Genomic DNA, 16,171 nt, shown 5'->3' with positions numbered 1-16,171 from the left:
TGAGAAGGGTAATAGCTCCAGAAATTTATCTGTGTACTCCTCTATGCTCATGTCTTCTGTCTGTCTCAGTTGCTCAAACTCAATCATCTTTAGCTCTCTGGAGCTATCTGGAAATGCCCATCCAGCAAACTCATTAGCAAATTCCTCCCATGTCATACTGTCTAGTCTCGGGTCTACATAGCACTTGAACCATTCCCTTGCCTTCTTGCACTTCAGAGTGAACCCTGCCATCTCAATGGCTCTTCTATCATCTGCCCCTAGCTCATCAGTGATCATCTTCACTGCCCTCAGGTATTCAAAGGGATCATCTCCTGATTTGTATTTAGGAGCATCCAGCTTAAGGTAAGCTGTCATCTTCACCTTACTCCCACTGGCTGAGCTAGGTCTAGGAGGTTGAGTAACTGGGGCTACTGGTTCTGTAGGTGGTGGAGGTGGGGATGCAGCATTCCCCGAGGTGGGGTTTGCTGGGTGAGGATGGAAGGATGAGGGTGGATAGGCTGGGTACTGTGGGTACGGTGGATAGAAAGGTGGATAAGGCATGTGAGTAGGGTAGGGATTAAAGCTGGAGTAATCCGACGTACTTCCCATCGGATACCCGGGACTCTGTGCATAGGGTGGGTAATAGGGTGGAAAACCATACCCCGAGGCCTGAGTGCCTCCTTGTGACTCCCCTGTCCCTTCTTCTGACATGCCAACATCCAGATTCCCATCCCTTCTCTGATCTTCTTCCATAACCTCCCTCACATCTGAAGAACTTCCTCCTCTTTCTGTCCCCCTTCTGCTAGTATCAAAAGACCTTCTAGGGTCCCTTGATACTCTTTCTCTGTTTGTTCTGCACGACATTGCCCTAGGCAATGTGGGAGGACGGGCGCTCGTGCCCTCATCCTCTGGTGGGACTCCTGTCAATCGTGCAGATCGACGAGTTCCTCTCATTCTGTTCTCTGAAAAACAGCACATAACTCGCAAGCATTAGCATCATATGGTTCATGTGGAGACACATGAACCTACATCACATACATGGCAAACATAGCATATCATTTATGCGCATGCATATTGTCATGGCATATCACATCATCATAGCAAGACAGGACCCTACATCCTATCCTAGTGGACATGACCCTTCCTATTGTGCTTGACCTTCTATAACCTCTATGAGCCCGATACTGTAGGTCCGGCCATATGAACCTAGGGCTCTGATACCACTCTGTAACGCCCCGGAAATCCGGACCGCTACCGGCGCTAGGATCCAGATCGGCATAAGGCCGCCGGGACCCGTAGCAAGCCTAACATATACCTGTAAACCTGCTTAATCCCATACATGATCAACCATCATACATAAAAATTAAAACTTTTCTTTTATACATGTGATCAATCACCAACTCAACCTGTGCATACTCTGAACATATACATAAATAAAGTCCCTCTGTGGGATCTCATCAAAGCCTCGAAGGGCTATACATCATGTGTTGAGTTAGTTTTGCATAAACATCATATCATAAGATCATGTACATAAAAAGGGATTAGCAATACACTATGGTCAAGCACAATTCTAACCTCAAAATCTCATTACATAACATACTGAAACTCTTACATTACATTCTTATCATTGTCATGTCCACAAACTCTAACTATTACATACATATGACTTTTCTCTTCTTTGCTTCTCTATCAATCCCGTACCTGCAAACCTGGGGGTTAGGGGAGAGGGGTGAGCTAGATGCCCAGTGAGTAGAACTATATAAAAACAAATATTTAAAACATGCTATAATGGAATGCATCATTGCACAAACATTTCATACCATGGACGGACTGACCCAAAAATCCCTCAACTCCATGCCCGGCCCTATTATGGGCACCACAGGACTTCGTATTGCCCGGCCCTATTATGGGCACCACAGGACTTCGTATATCGGAGCTATTGCCCGGCCCTATTATGGGCACCACAGGACTTCGTACACAGGGCTAGTGAGTCGTGCAATGTCCATCCTCATCAACCACAATATAATAATGCAATGTAGCATATTCGTGATTCTAATGCAAACATCCTATATTATAGTCATGATGCATGAAACATGATAAAACATTCACTTTCTTAATTTAAAAGATTAAGTATAGTTCCACTCACCTCTGGCTGACTCTGTCAAACTCTCAGCAGCTGGCTCACTGCTGGGGTCCTTGGTTCCTCGGGTCCGAACCTACACAGGTGGACTCCAATGAGGGACCAAACACATATAAACATATCTCTAATATATCCCCCAAAAACCCCCTAAAACATCATGAAAACATCACAGAAAATATGCATGAAATGGCTGAACAGGGCACCTTCGGCGGCACCTTCGGCGGCCGAAAGTCCTGGACAGAGACGAAACTCAGCTAGGTTCGGCGGCACCTTCGGCGGCCGAAAGTGCCAGACAGAGACGAAAGTCTCTTTTCGGGGGCACCTTCGGCAGCCGAAAGCTGCCTTCACAAGAGGGGTTCGGCGGCCGAAACTCCCTTCGGCTGCCGAACCTGGTTTCTGCCAAACGGCAGAAACTTGGTTCAAATGAACCTCCTGCCTCCCAAAACCATAGATCATGCATATTTCTCAACCAAAACACACATACAAGTTCCTAGGGGTCTCAAACATGCATATACCCCATCTACAACACTTCATTCACACACAATCAAGCTACATTGCTCAAACATCATCAAAACCCATAAACTCAACATATGTCCTAACATGCATTTCTACCCATAGATCTTACTTAAAACTTGTTTAAAACATAAAAAGGGTTCAAGATCGACCCTTACCTCTTGAAGAAACGAGAGGAAAGCGATCCTAGCTTGGAGATGGAGAGATTAAGCTCTTTGAACCTCCAAGCACTCAAAACTTGCTCAAAGCTCACAAATCTTCAAAACAAAGTTATAAACTCGTTAAAACCATGAAAGATCTAAAGGAAACACTCAAGATCGAGGGAGGAGCGGTGGAGACTCACCTTGGCCGACAATGGGAGAGAAAAAGCTCGCCCGTGCGGACCTAGGGGACCCTTTTATAGTGGCTGGCCAGGCCACGTTCGGGGGCCGAATGTGCCTCCGCATCCATGCAATGTTCGGCGGCCGAACATAAGGTTCGGCGGCCGAACATAAGGTTCGGCGGCCGAACATAAGGTTCGGCGGCCGAACCTGCACTTCCCTCTCTTAGACTTTCGGGGGCCTAACGTGCCTCCCAAAGTCCATGCATGTTCGGCGGCCGAAAGTGAGTTTCGGCGGCCGAACCTGGGTTTTCCCTTAAAGAAATTTTCATGCAAAAACTCATTTAAAATCATACTTAAAACATTAAAAACATGAAAACATTTTATAAAAACATGCTTTTACCCTTCTAGAGGTTTCCGACACCCAAATTCCACCGGACGGTAGGAATTCCGGTACCGGAGTCTAGCCGGGTATTACAACTAATGCACATGCATATAATCATGGCATTTCACATCATCATTCAAGACATGACTCTACATCCTATCCTAGTGGACATGATTTTCCTATTGTGCTTGACCTTCTAGAACATCTATGAGCCCGACACTGTAGGTCCGACCATATGAACCTAGGGCTCTGATACCAATCTGTAACGACCCGAAAATCGAACCGCTACGGCGCTAGGATCCGGGTAGGCTTAAGGCCGCCAGGACCCGTAGCAAGCCTAACATAAAACCTGTAAACCTGTTAAATCCCATACATGATCAACACATACATAAAAATTTGAACTTTTCTCATTCAATTACCAAACTCAACCTGTGCATGCACAACTCATAATCATCATTCCCCCTCATTGGAGTCCTCAACTATGCTCCAATGGGAAACATTCATTCATACATTAAGTTTGGTTTTCATAAAATATCATTACATTTGAAAGATCATGTATTAAAAGGGATAAACCACATACTAGGGTCAAGCACCACTCTAATCCTCAATAACATCATTACATTACATAATTATTCCATACTATTCATGACATTACTGTACTAAACATTACATTTCAACATTTATCATGTCCACCACTAGCTATTACATGACCACAACTTTACTCTAGCTGACCTCCTGGTCTATCCCGTACCTGCAAACCTGGGAAAATAGGGGAGTGGGGTGCTACTAGAGCCCAGTGAGCATAATAATAAAACATAGTATTTAAAACATATGATAACATGGAATGCATCACAGTACAAACAAATCACATCAAGGATGAACTTGTCACCAGTTAGCCCTCTATACTGTCTAAACATACCAGGGGCGTAGAGCAGGCACGCCTGGACTTCCATAGCATAACATACATATCCAATCATGCCGGAGGCGTAGTGCAGGCCACACCCGGACTTTCTCTTACATTGTGCCAGGAGCGTAGAGCAGGCACGCCTGGACTTCCATATCATATCATCATATCATAACATATGAGGGCTAAAGGATCATTCAACATTCATCCACATCAACAGCATAATATGCAATGCAACATATTCGTGGATTCTAATGCAAGCACCCTAGTATATCTCATGGAATTCATGATGCGTGAATCATGCTAAAACTTACATTATTTGCTTTAAAACGTAGAGAGTTATTCCACTCACCTCTGGCTAGCTCTGACAGACACTGAAGCAGCTGACTCACTACGGGGTCCTCGGTTCCTCGGGTCCGAACCTACACAGGTGGACTCAAATGAGGGACCAAACATACATAAATATGACTCTAAGATACTCCCCAAAAACCCCCTAAAACACCTTAAAACAATCACAAAAATTATGCAAAGGAAGACTGGACAGGGCACTTTCGGCGGCAGGTTCGGCGGCCGAAAGTCCCTCCAGAACCGAAAGTCATGCACCTTCGGCGGCACTTTCAGCGGCCGAAGGTTCCCTTCAGAGACGAAACTCATGCATGTTCGGCGGCACCTTCGGCGGCCGAAACTCCCTTCCAGAGCCGAAAGTCCACTTTCGGGGGCAGGGTTCGGCAGCCAAAAGTTGGCCTCCACGGGCAGGTTCGGCGGCCGAAAGTCCCTTCGGCTGCCGAACCTGAGCTCTTTCCAAAGGCAGAACTCAGCCTCTTTCATGCACAAATGCCTCCCAATCCATTCACACATGCATTTACCTATTCTACAACAAGCAAACTCAAGCCAACAAGCACATAGGGGTCTCAAACTAACTTAAACCCCAACCAAAACACATCAAACAACCCACATTGCTCATAAACATAACATAAACCCATAAAACCAATAATAACCTAAACATGCATTTCTACCCCACAAAACTCATAAAACTTGTTTAAAACATACTAGAATGGCAGGATCGAAGCTTACCTCTTAAAGATCTAGAGGAGAAACGATCTTAACTTGGAGATGGGGGAGATTCAACTCTTTGGTCTCCAAGCTCCAAAACATGCTCTTTTGCTCAAAAATCTTCAAATCAAGATAAAACTCGTTAAAACTCTAAAGATCGAAGGAAAAACATCAAAAAAGAACAATGGGAGAGCAGGGACTCACCGTGGCCGAAAATGGGGAGAAAACTCGCCCGTTTCGGCCATGGAGCCCTTTTATAGGGGCTGCCAGACTACCTTTCGGCAGCCTAAAGTGCTTCCAAAACTCATGCAAGTTCAGCGGCCGAACATGAGGTTTGGCGACCGAAACTTTGAAACTTTCGGAAGCCTAACTTGCCTCCCTAAACTATCCAATGTTCGGCGGCCGAACTTGAGGTTCGGCGGCCGAACCTGGAAATGCCTCCTTGGTCTTTTTCATTCAAAACTCAAATTCCTTTTTACTTAAAACCATAAAATACATTAAATCATTTCATAAAAACATGATTTTACCCCTTTAGAAGTTTTCGACATCCGAGATTCCACCGTACGGTAGGAATCCCGATACCGGAGTCTAGCCGGGTATTACAGCAATGGTGGAAATTAAATTCCTCATCTCTCGAGGTGATTTGTCCTCAATTGACCCTCCACAAGCTGCATCAATAAATTTTCTCTCTGAGGGAAGCAGACCTCCATAGAAGTATTCAATGAGAGATTAGTCAGAAATATCATGCTGTGGGCAGCTTGTGCACAACCTTTTGAACCTTTCCCAGTATTCGTACAAGCCTTCAGAGTGTTTTTGCCTTATACCACTTATTTCTCAGCGGATTCCTATGGCTTTTGAGGTTGAAAAGAATTTTCTCAAGAATGCTCTCACCATACCAGCCCATGATGTGATGGATCCGGGTGGCAAGTAGAATAGCCATTCCTTGGCATAGTCGTCAAGGGAAAAAGGGAAGGCTCTAAGTTTGACATGTTCTTCAGAAATCCCTTGAGGTCTCATGGTTGAGCACACAATGTGGAATTCCTTTAAATGCTTGTGAGGATCTTCATTTTCTAGGCCTCTAAATTTGGGAAGGAGATGGATCAGGCCTGTCTTCAATTCGAAAGGTGCTGTCAATGGGGGATATGCAATGCACAAGGGCGCTTGGTCTCCTACTGGTTCAGCTAGCTCTCGGAATGTCCTCTCCCGTGGCTGTGGTGCTTGGACAAGCAGGTTTCCAGCTTGAATTTCAGCTTCTTCATGTGCAACAGGGGGTTCTGCCATTGCTGGATTTTCTGCAGTAACCTGGAATTCTGTTTCTGTTTCTGGTGCAAATTCAGCAGTGGTAGGTGCAGCAGTGGGTGAATCTACTAGTGCAGAAAATTCTACAGCAGGGGCAGTAGCAGATCTGTTAGATGGTGTTGTTGATGAAGATGGTTTTGAGGCTTGGTTCCTCAAGTTTGCTTGCTTCCTTAAGCTTTTGGCAGTGCGTTCTATCTCCAAATCGTAAAGAAGAGTGTCTTTACGGCCAGATCTGGTCATAAAGGGAAAATACATTAGTTTAAATCAAATCCCCGGTAACGGCGCCAATTTTTGATAGCGGTTGTCGAAGCCGTCAAAAATAAACCTATTATCAACCAACAAAATAATTTGCAGATAGTGGCAATAGCGTCGAACCACAGGGATTTGACACTACGAATTTTCCTATTAATGATGTGGACAAATAATAAAAGTAAATAAAAGAGGAGGGTTTGTTTTGAAGAGTTAAAGCTGAATAAAAGAAAGCAGTAATTAAATGAGTAAATCAATGGGAGAAGGATTCTAGTTGAAGCATGGATCTAATTCAGTTTGTTTAGAATTGATCATTGATCTTTTTGATACTCTTATTTATTTCAATAAGTTAGTTTAGGATGTGGAAGACGCTTCTCATAATCCAAATTCCTCCTTAGTTTTAGTTTGATTAGGAAACATTCGCTAATCAAACTCTAGTTAACAAGTTGCCAAGGAACGTCCTTGGGGCTTTTAGCATCGAACAACTGTTAACTGCATTAGGACTTAGAAAAACTTAACTCTAACCTTGCCAACCGCGTGGTCAAGTTCAGGTTATGCAACTGATTATACTTGTGTTTAAACAATCTAAGCAATTACGGACCTAAATTATTCAAACAATATATTACTCAAGCAATTAAAAACAACAGGCCTTAATTGATTCTAAAAGCAAAGCAATAATTATAGAAGGATCAGGTTGCATAAATATTGAAGGTAAATAAGAGTTTAATAATGGAGTATTAAATCTCCCAATTCATCACAAATGTGAAATTTCCAACTTCAACTAGAAAGGAGAATTGTTTAGCCACTCATGGTGGACAAAAACACAAAAAGAAGAGAAGAAAGGAAAGAAGAGAAGCTGCTGCGTTTTTCCGCAGAATTTTTGAGGCTGCTGAGATGATCTTGCTGGTGTAGATGATGTCCCCTTTTATAGCTGGAGAATCCTTGTCCAATTAGGTTTTGGAAATCCCAATCTTGACTTGGTCTTCTTTGTAGTCTTTGATTCCTCTTTTGTTTTTTGTATTTAATTGTGAATGGAATTCTTTAAGTGAAAGACTTTTTCGTGGCTCTTGGGACTGATCTTGCAGTGTTTAAAATGGATTTGGACTTCTCCACTTTTGAATTTCAGTTTTCTGCACTTTTCCCGCTTCTGCTGTATTTTCTGGCGTCAGTGTGATTTGGGCGGGTGATTTGGGAAAATCGCTTGCCCAAATCGTTTCTGTATGTTGCCTCCAGATTTCTGCCTTAGCTTTCTGCTTCTGATCTCTGCGGGTGATTTGGCCAAATCACTTTGACCCAATTACTTTTCCAGCTTTTCCTGCACTTTTTCTCCAACTCTCCATTTTCTTCCTTTCCTGTAAAAACATAATAAAAACCATAGATTAAGCTGAAAAATGTGTAAATAAACAGTAATAAAGATAGTAAAAATGTGGCTAAATTATGTTTGATCATCTACCAAGCTTGACCTATACCATACATCATAACTGTAAACATAAAAATCCCTTACTAGAGCCCTCATCAAATGCTCTAGTAGGGTCAACATCTCATATGTCAAGTCTGGTTCAACATATCTCATCATTAAAATATTTACATAAAGATCATGTACAACAGGGATTTACAATAAACATTAGGGCCAAGCACAATAATTATTCTCATTACATTTCTTTACATTACATTACATTACATGTCCACTAAAACTCTATTACATGACATAGCCATTACCCTTGCTGACTTCCTGCTATCTCTGACCCTGCAAACCTGGGGGTTAGGGGAAAGGGGTGAGCTACTAAAGCCCAGTGAGCAGAACAGTAAAAACAGTTAATAAACATATGTTTTCATGAAATGCATCACATCACAAATAATTCACATCACGTATGGACTTGTCACCAGTAACCCTCTACATATCCAATGCCCGGCCCACAACGGGACTCCTCAGGACTTTTACTTAACATAACATAACATGTTCAACTGTGCCAGGGGCGTAGTGCAGGCCACACCTAGTCTTCTCTTACATATAACATATCATAACATGTCCAACTGTGCCAGGGGCGTAGTGCAGGCCACACCTGGTCTTCTCTTACATATTACCAGGGGCGTAGTTCAGGCCACACCTGGTCTTTTCTTACATATTGCCAGGGGCATAGTTCAGGCCGCACCTAGTCTTTCCATCTCATATCCTATCATATCATATCGAGGGCTAATGGATCATCCAATATCCATCCACATCAACAATAAATAATGCAATGCGTCATATTCGTGAATTTTAATGCAACAACATATAAACATGGCAATCGTGATGCATGAACATGCTTAAAAAAATTTAGTTACTTTAAAATATAGTTTAGTTCTACTCACCTCTGGCTGACGCTTTACTGACTCTGTAGCAGCTAGCTCACTGCTGACCTCCTCGGTCTTTCAGGTCCGATCCTACATAGGTAGACTCAAATGAGGGACCAAACATACTCTAATCATGACTCTAAACATCTCCCCAAAAATCCCCCTAAAACATCATAAAATATGCATTGAAAACAGGCAAAGGAAGGCTGGTCAGGGGACTTTCGGCGACAGGTTCGGCAGCCAAAGGTCCCTACAGATCCGAAAGTCAGGCACTTTCGGGGGCAGGGTTCAGCGGCCGAAAGCCTTCACAGACCTGAAAGTCACTAACCTACGGGGGCAGGCTCGGCGGCCGAAACTCCCCTCCAGAGCTGAAAGTCCAACTTTCGGGGGCGAGTTTAGGCGGCCAAAATTGCCTCCTCTAGCAGGTTCAGCAGCCGAACCTTACTTCGACGGCCGAACCTGGATCCTCCTGGGTGGCAGAACCCGATTCTACCATCCTACATCCAGCCATCCAAACTTTCCAACACACATCCACCTATTCTAAAACATGCATAAACACATTTTCAAGCATATAGGGGCATAAAACTAGCCTATACCCCAACAAACATCACATTTAAAATACATTTATCATTAAACTAACATAAACCCTAACATTTTAGATCTACTCTAAAACATGCATCATATACCCTTAATCCCTTTTAAAACTTACTTAAAACATATAAAAAGGTATGGTTCTACACTTACCTGTTGAAGATCGAAGGTAGGCGTGATCCAACTTGGAGATGAAGAGGAAACGAGTTCCGGAGGTCTCCAAGCTTCAAAACTTTGGTCTTAGCTTAAAAATCTTCAAAATAAGGTAAAAACTTATCAAAAACTTGAAGGATTTGAGGAGAAAACACAAGATCATCAAGGGGATGGCAGAGACTCACCTTGCCCGGAAATGGAGAGAGAAAACTCGCCTATTTTCGGACAGGGGGCCTTTTATAGGTGGCTGGGCAGACCACCTTCGGGGGCCAAAAGTGCCTCCGCAACTCCACCATGTTCGGCGGCCGAACATGAGGTTCGGCGGCCGAACCTGGGTTTCTCCTCCAAGGCATTTTCTTTCAAAACTCAATTTTCTTTCTTTATTAAAACCATAAAAACATTAAAACATGATATGAAAACTTTCATTTCTGCCCTTCTAAGGGTTTCTGACCTCGGGATTCCAAATTCCAATGGAGATTCCGCCGAAAAGTTGGAATTCCGATGCCGCAGCTTAGCCGGGTATTACAAAAGCGCCATGTCGATCTCAAGAAAATGAGCTCGATACTGGTAAAGCTAATAGGAAGACCAAATCAAGGCGAGGCGAGGAGAATCCTAAGCAAAATGCATACCAAGATAGAGAACCAAACAAAGGACTAGGGGCAATCATAAGAGGCACCGACCTCGAGAATTGACTGCTGGCACTAAACCAGCTCAGCTAGCCTAGAGAGAGGTCTAAGCAGCAAAGAACCCACAAAACGCTCGAGGGTAGACAGCCTAGAAAACACTCGGGGGTAAAAAACCCAACTAACCGAGACATATCCGAGAACCAAATGCTCAGATAAAGAATCAAGGAGACAGGAGCAATGTAAAAGGCCGAATAAACCATTCTGAGTGACCGGATGGGGCAGTAGAAAGTCCTGACTCATTAGAATATAAAAGAATCGAACCGCAGTATGATCAAGTCCAAAACAGATAGTCCGATCTCTTCAATCCAGGGTCGATCTCTCTAGAAGCTTGGACGGGTCTTATGTCTGTACCGGTAAGGCTATAAGCCTATAAAAGAAAAGTTAAAGCCGAACAAACAATCAGTCAGACTGAAACATAGCCTGTATAAGGCTCGACAAGAAAGTTAGAAATTAAGTCCAACTTCACAAAAGATCTCGGGGCACCAAAGTAAAGAAAACGAAATCCTGAACTCTCGAGCTCATAGCACAAGCAACATCACGAGCTATAGGCATAAAAGCCTAAGTAAAGAACAAAAATCTGAGCTCCCGAACTCACAGTACGGACGGACTCACAACAAGTAAACAATCAAGCTGAATAAAACTAAGTGTAGAAGAAACAACAGAGAGCCGAGCTCCCTATATGAAAAGGCCCGCCAATGCGAAATGCACAAAAGGATAAAGGAAAGCGAAGGGTCGTGCTCACAGCGCGGATTACCCCACAATAAACAAACACTTAGCAAAGGTGATCCAGGAAGAGGAAAAAGACAAAAGGCCAAGCTCCCTATCCCAGTAGAGCACACAGCTCAGACCGCACTGACCGCCAGAAGGTTACATCCAGGGGGACAAAATGTCCGAGCTCGTAACAAGAATAAGATTTAAAATCGTCTAATGCGGGGCACTCATGCAAATAAGATTCCTCTAGGTATAATATATCCGAACTCACAGCACTGACGAGGTCATGAGCTAAAAACAGAAATGCCCTCATGAGAATAAGAAAAACTTGCAAGTCAGAAGCTTAGCCAGACGCCGAGCTCTTAGCCCGGGTCAGTTCGACTAGCAAAGTCCCAGTAGAGATAGCCTGGTCCATCAATTAAGTAAAATTGATAAAGCCATAAGACAGTCTGAATAAAAAATAATAATGAGGTACAGGCCAAGGTGAAATATCATTCATCATCAAATACACATCTCCAGATCGCCATACATTCAAACATCAAAGTAAAGAGACAAAGAAATAAAAAGGCAAGGAAAGGACGCTTTTGACAGGAGCAGTTCTCGGGCCATACGACCCTCTCGCCACTCATGTAATAACTGCCGAGGAGGTAAAGGGGCAATTGATGACCGTCGGGCTTCCTCTACCCTAGGCGAGACTGGGCCCAAGAGGAGAACAATGGCCCAAAGCCCATCAAGCCCTCCTTAGGCTGAACAACTCAGCATCTTAGGCCTCGACCCAGACACGCCGGGCCGGATGGGTTACCCGCGAGTCCAGACGCAGCAGGAAGAAGCCCAGCCCAGTGATGTGATGTGAGGGAGAGGAGTTGGTCCAGTCACTTCGCTACCCTGCCCGTACGGGAGCCGGGGAAATTAAATAGCCGCATGGCGTGGAAAGAGGGTCTGACACATCCGTATGTACGGGCCTGAGTGACATAGACAGATAGCACAATAGACATGAGGAGCAGGTAAAAAGGAGGGGGTCTTATCTTTCCTTCTTCTTTTGGCTTCTTTCTCAGCTCCATATTTTTTTTATTTTTCTCTGCAACTCTTGCCTATCCATACTACGCTAGTTTATGAATCTGACTTGAACGTCGGAGGGTCTCCACCGGGGTATCCCCGATAGACCCCTGAACATCTTTCCTCATTTTGCAGGTCCTTTCATCAAATAGAACATTGAGATACCCATTTGATGGACCCATATGATGAAACAAGAAAAAAATCAGATCTATCATGGATGGACCCATATGATGAAGTAAGAAAAAAACCAGATCTATCATGGAGTAAGAGGAAGATCATATTTATCAAATTTAATTAATTATTGATATTAAATCATTTGATAATATCAAAATATTAAATTTTAATTAAAATTGAAATATTTGAATTGAATTATATAATATTTAAAATAAAATATAAAAAATTATTAAATAGTTGGATTAATCTAATTGAATTGAATTCAATTAATCTAAATTAAATCAAACTAGATCAGTTAGATTTAGATTTATTTTTCTCTTAATTAATTAAAATACTTTAATTTTAAATTTAAATTTATACCGAACATCTAAATGTTGTGGGCTAGACACCCGAATAGCCTCCTATTGACGCCACCCGGATGAAGGTTAAAAGCTCCATTATTTCTCATCATTGGAATCCCATCAGGTTTAACCAAACCAAGCACTCTGGCGGGAAGAAGCAAAATCAAGCACTAATCTTTCCACCAATATACGGGAAGGCTAACTCATCAACAGTCAAAAGGAAAGAGAAAGAAATGGGGCCTTAGAATCTGAGTCTCGTTCAGCCGGAGAGGGGCCTGAATGCTGGCGTCAGTGGCATCACTTGTTTCTGAAGACCTCTCCTTCTAGTACTGAAAAGGAAGGATCAAGCTCACCCATACTGGCATATCTCCGGACAGCAACCCCTCCTCTTGGAAGTTAAGATCTGCATGTAAAACACGTACAACTTACATACACCCATGATGGCAAAGGGGAGCCACCAATAGTGGAAAGCAAAATAGAAATGCCAATAGAAGTGCCCTTTCCTTGCCCAGAAGACGGGAGAAGCCCTAGTTTGACTGATTTAAGGAAATAAATGAAATCGCTTAAAAAATAATTGAGGAATTTTGTTAGTGCAAAACAATAGATGGAATTAATTTATTAGTTAAGGTAAATATATGGAAAATAGTGAAGTAATTTATTGATAATATGAGTAGAGAATTTTCAATAATTGCCAAGTAGAAATATTAAGTATCAAATCTTTTTATAATGCAACACAACTTTCACCAAGTATATTACACTAAAAAAACTTAAAACATTATCTCTTTATATAGTATATCATTCAAAATAATAAAAAAAAATATTATTTATTGTGAAAATATAATTTTTATATATTCTTATAACGTGCGATTGACAATGCAATTAACGAGAAAGAAAACGGTAAAAAGTGCTAAGGAATGCATAAAACGAAATACTACCAAATGGAAAATTTATGGCATGATGCAGGAGCCTAATGGCGGATCTACACAATACGGCCCCTAAATTTGTTAAAATTACTCAATATATTAGGATTTTTTTTAATTTTAAATATATAAAAGAAAAATTCTTGAATTTTTTTAAAATTTATTATTTTAACACTATTTGAAATTTATATAATTATAAAATAACTTTATATTTTATAAAATCAAACTTTTTCATCCTTTTATCAAAAAAATTAATTAAATTTCCTTAATATTTATATTATTTAATTAATATAATTTCAATTATATATATTATTTAATATATATAAATTTAAATATATGCTATTTAATCGTACCGAATAAAATCATAATGATAACTATTATTTTAATAAACTATTAAATAATTTAATTTTATAAATAAAAACATTCTATCCAAGTGATTTTATATAATGACAATATAGTGAATTTTTTAAAAATAACTTGACGATCATTTTCTCGTAAATAAAATTATAACTCCAAATACTATTTTTACATCAACAATTCTATTTTTTTATTTTTTTCAATCAAAAAAATTTACTTTTAATTTAAGATTTCGACTTCTAAGTATATATTTTTTTTCAAACTACTTATAAAATAAGTATTCACTCATTATTTAATTCATTTTTATACGTTCACTATTTATTATTATAAAGTAATAGTTGTTTTTATTTATTTATATTTATGCTATTAAAATTATATATTAGACTATATTAATTTATAAAAAATAAATTTTAAATTAAAAAAAAAAAGAGTACCGAGAGTAATGGTTAGAATATTTAATGAATTTAATATGTTATGAATTAGATTACTTTTAAAAAAGCTTTAATATAGATAAAATAAGTTGTAGTGTTTAAATGGATAATAGGTCAAGTTATTTAAAAGATTTTTAAAAATTTATATGTGAACAAATTAATTTAACTCTATGTGAATTTTCTTTGGTTAATTTGACTCTCAGAATTTTGTCTTTAATATATATATATATATATGCATAAAATTTTTTTAAAAATAAATAAAACTAGAAATTTTATTGAAAAAATAAAATTGAGCCCTTGATTGAAATTTTTATATCCGCCACTGGCGAGAACTATCCATAGAAATAGAGAGAACTCCAGCAGTGAGTTCTCAATTTATGTAGATATCACCAGGTGATTTCTAGTGAGAAGCTTTTCTACTCTTATTTGTTGATTGCTTTTAAAGCTCTCTGCGATCCTTGACAATGGTTCGTATGTTTCTATTGCAACCTTGAGCAGCTAAAGAGCTCAAGGACTTGAAGAATGCAGTTATAGGTGAGAATGGGGATAACTCAAATGCAGCCTTTCACCTTGAAAAGCATATTGATATCACTATTATAATTTTAATTGTATTTTTTAATTGTATAATAATTTATTATCGTTGTCTTAAACTTATTTTTGTAATAGTGTAATTTCTAGCAAAGAATTAAAAACTTTTTACAATCACTTCTGGTTGGGATATCACTAATGGGCATATGCCCATAATCAAGAAGATACCTACATCAGTACTCTGGCGATATTTTGCTTATATGGCCATTGATAGTCTTCCTGTGAGCTGGTTATGGGAAAGGCTGATGCTGCTTTTCATTATTCCTAGCCGGCGATACAGGAGAGTTATAAGTTTTCTCAATGCCTGTTTGTAAGATCCAAAGCTATTAGATATTTTGACACTTCTGCTATTTAGGAGACAAATAAAAACTGAAAATCTTTCCCCTGGCTTACCTTCATGAGTTGGATGCTGCTGAATATGAGGAAATTGATGGAGCTCCTAAACGTAGTCACAGTCTCATGGTCTCATTGTCTTTATGGCTGATTCTCAGCTGCTCTTGAAAATGCAGGATGTGATTCTGGAACATTTGGCGGACAGCTGCCTGCTGCTAGCTAGATTAGCTAGCATTTCAGATTGCAACAGTACTTCATTGAACTTCAAATTCTGGAACATTTGTTAGGACCAAAATTTGAATGCCTTGTGTGTTGGCAGGAATCAATGGAGAATGATGAAATTCTGACAATAAACTCATAAGGGACTAAATTACTTAATTCTGACAATACATGAACTAAGGTATAATTCAATGTTTTGAAATTCTATCCAGCCATGAAATCGATGAAGACGAAAGGTTGAGAATTTGATATTCAACCCAGATGGAACTGTGGTTTGATTAATATTAATCATAATTAATATTTTATATATCTGTAAATAATTATTAAAATAAGTTCAACTAAATTTTAAGATTCAAAATGAATTTAAATAATAATATTCAAATAATTGAGAAGTGCTTAAAATTAAATTCTTCAAATAAAATGGAAAATAGATCTT

The sequence above is a fragment of the Manihot esculenta genome, chromosome 6 (assembly GCF_001659605.2).
Source record: "Manihot esculenta cultivar AM560-2 chromosome 6, M.esculenta_v8, whole genome shotgun sequence".
NCBI classification, from domain to species: domain Eukaryota; kingdom Viridiplantae; phylum Streptophyta; class Magnoliopsida; order Malpighiales; family Euphorbiaceae; genus Manihot; species Manihot esculenta.
This window is presented reverse-complemented; position numbering follows the sequence as displayed.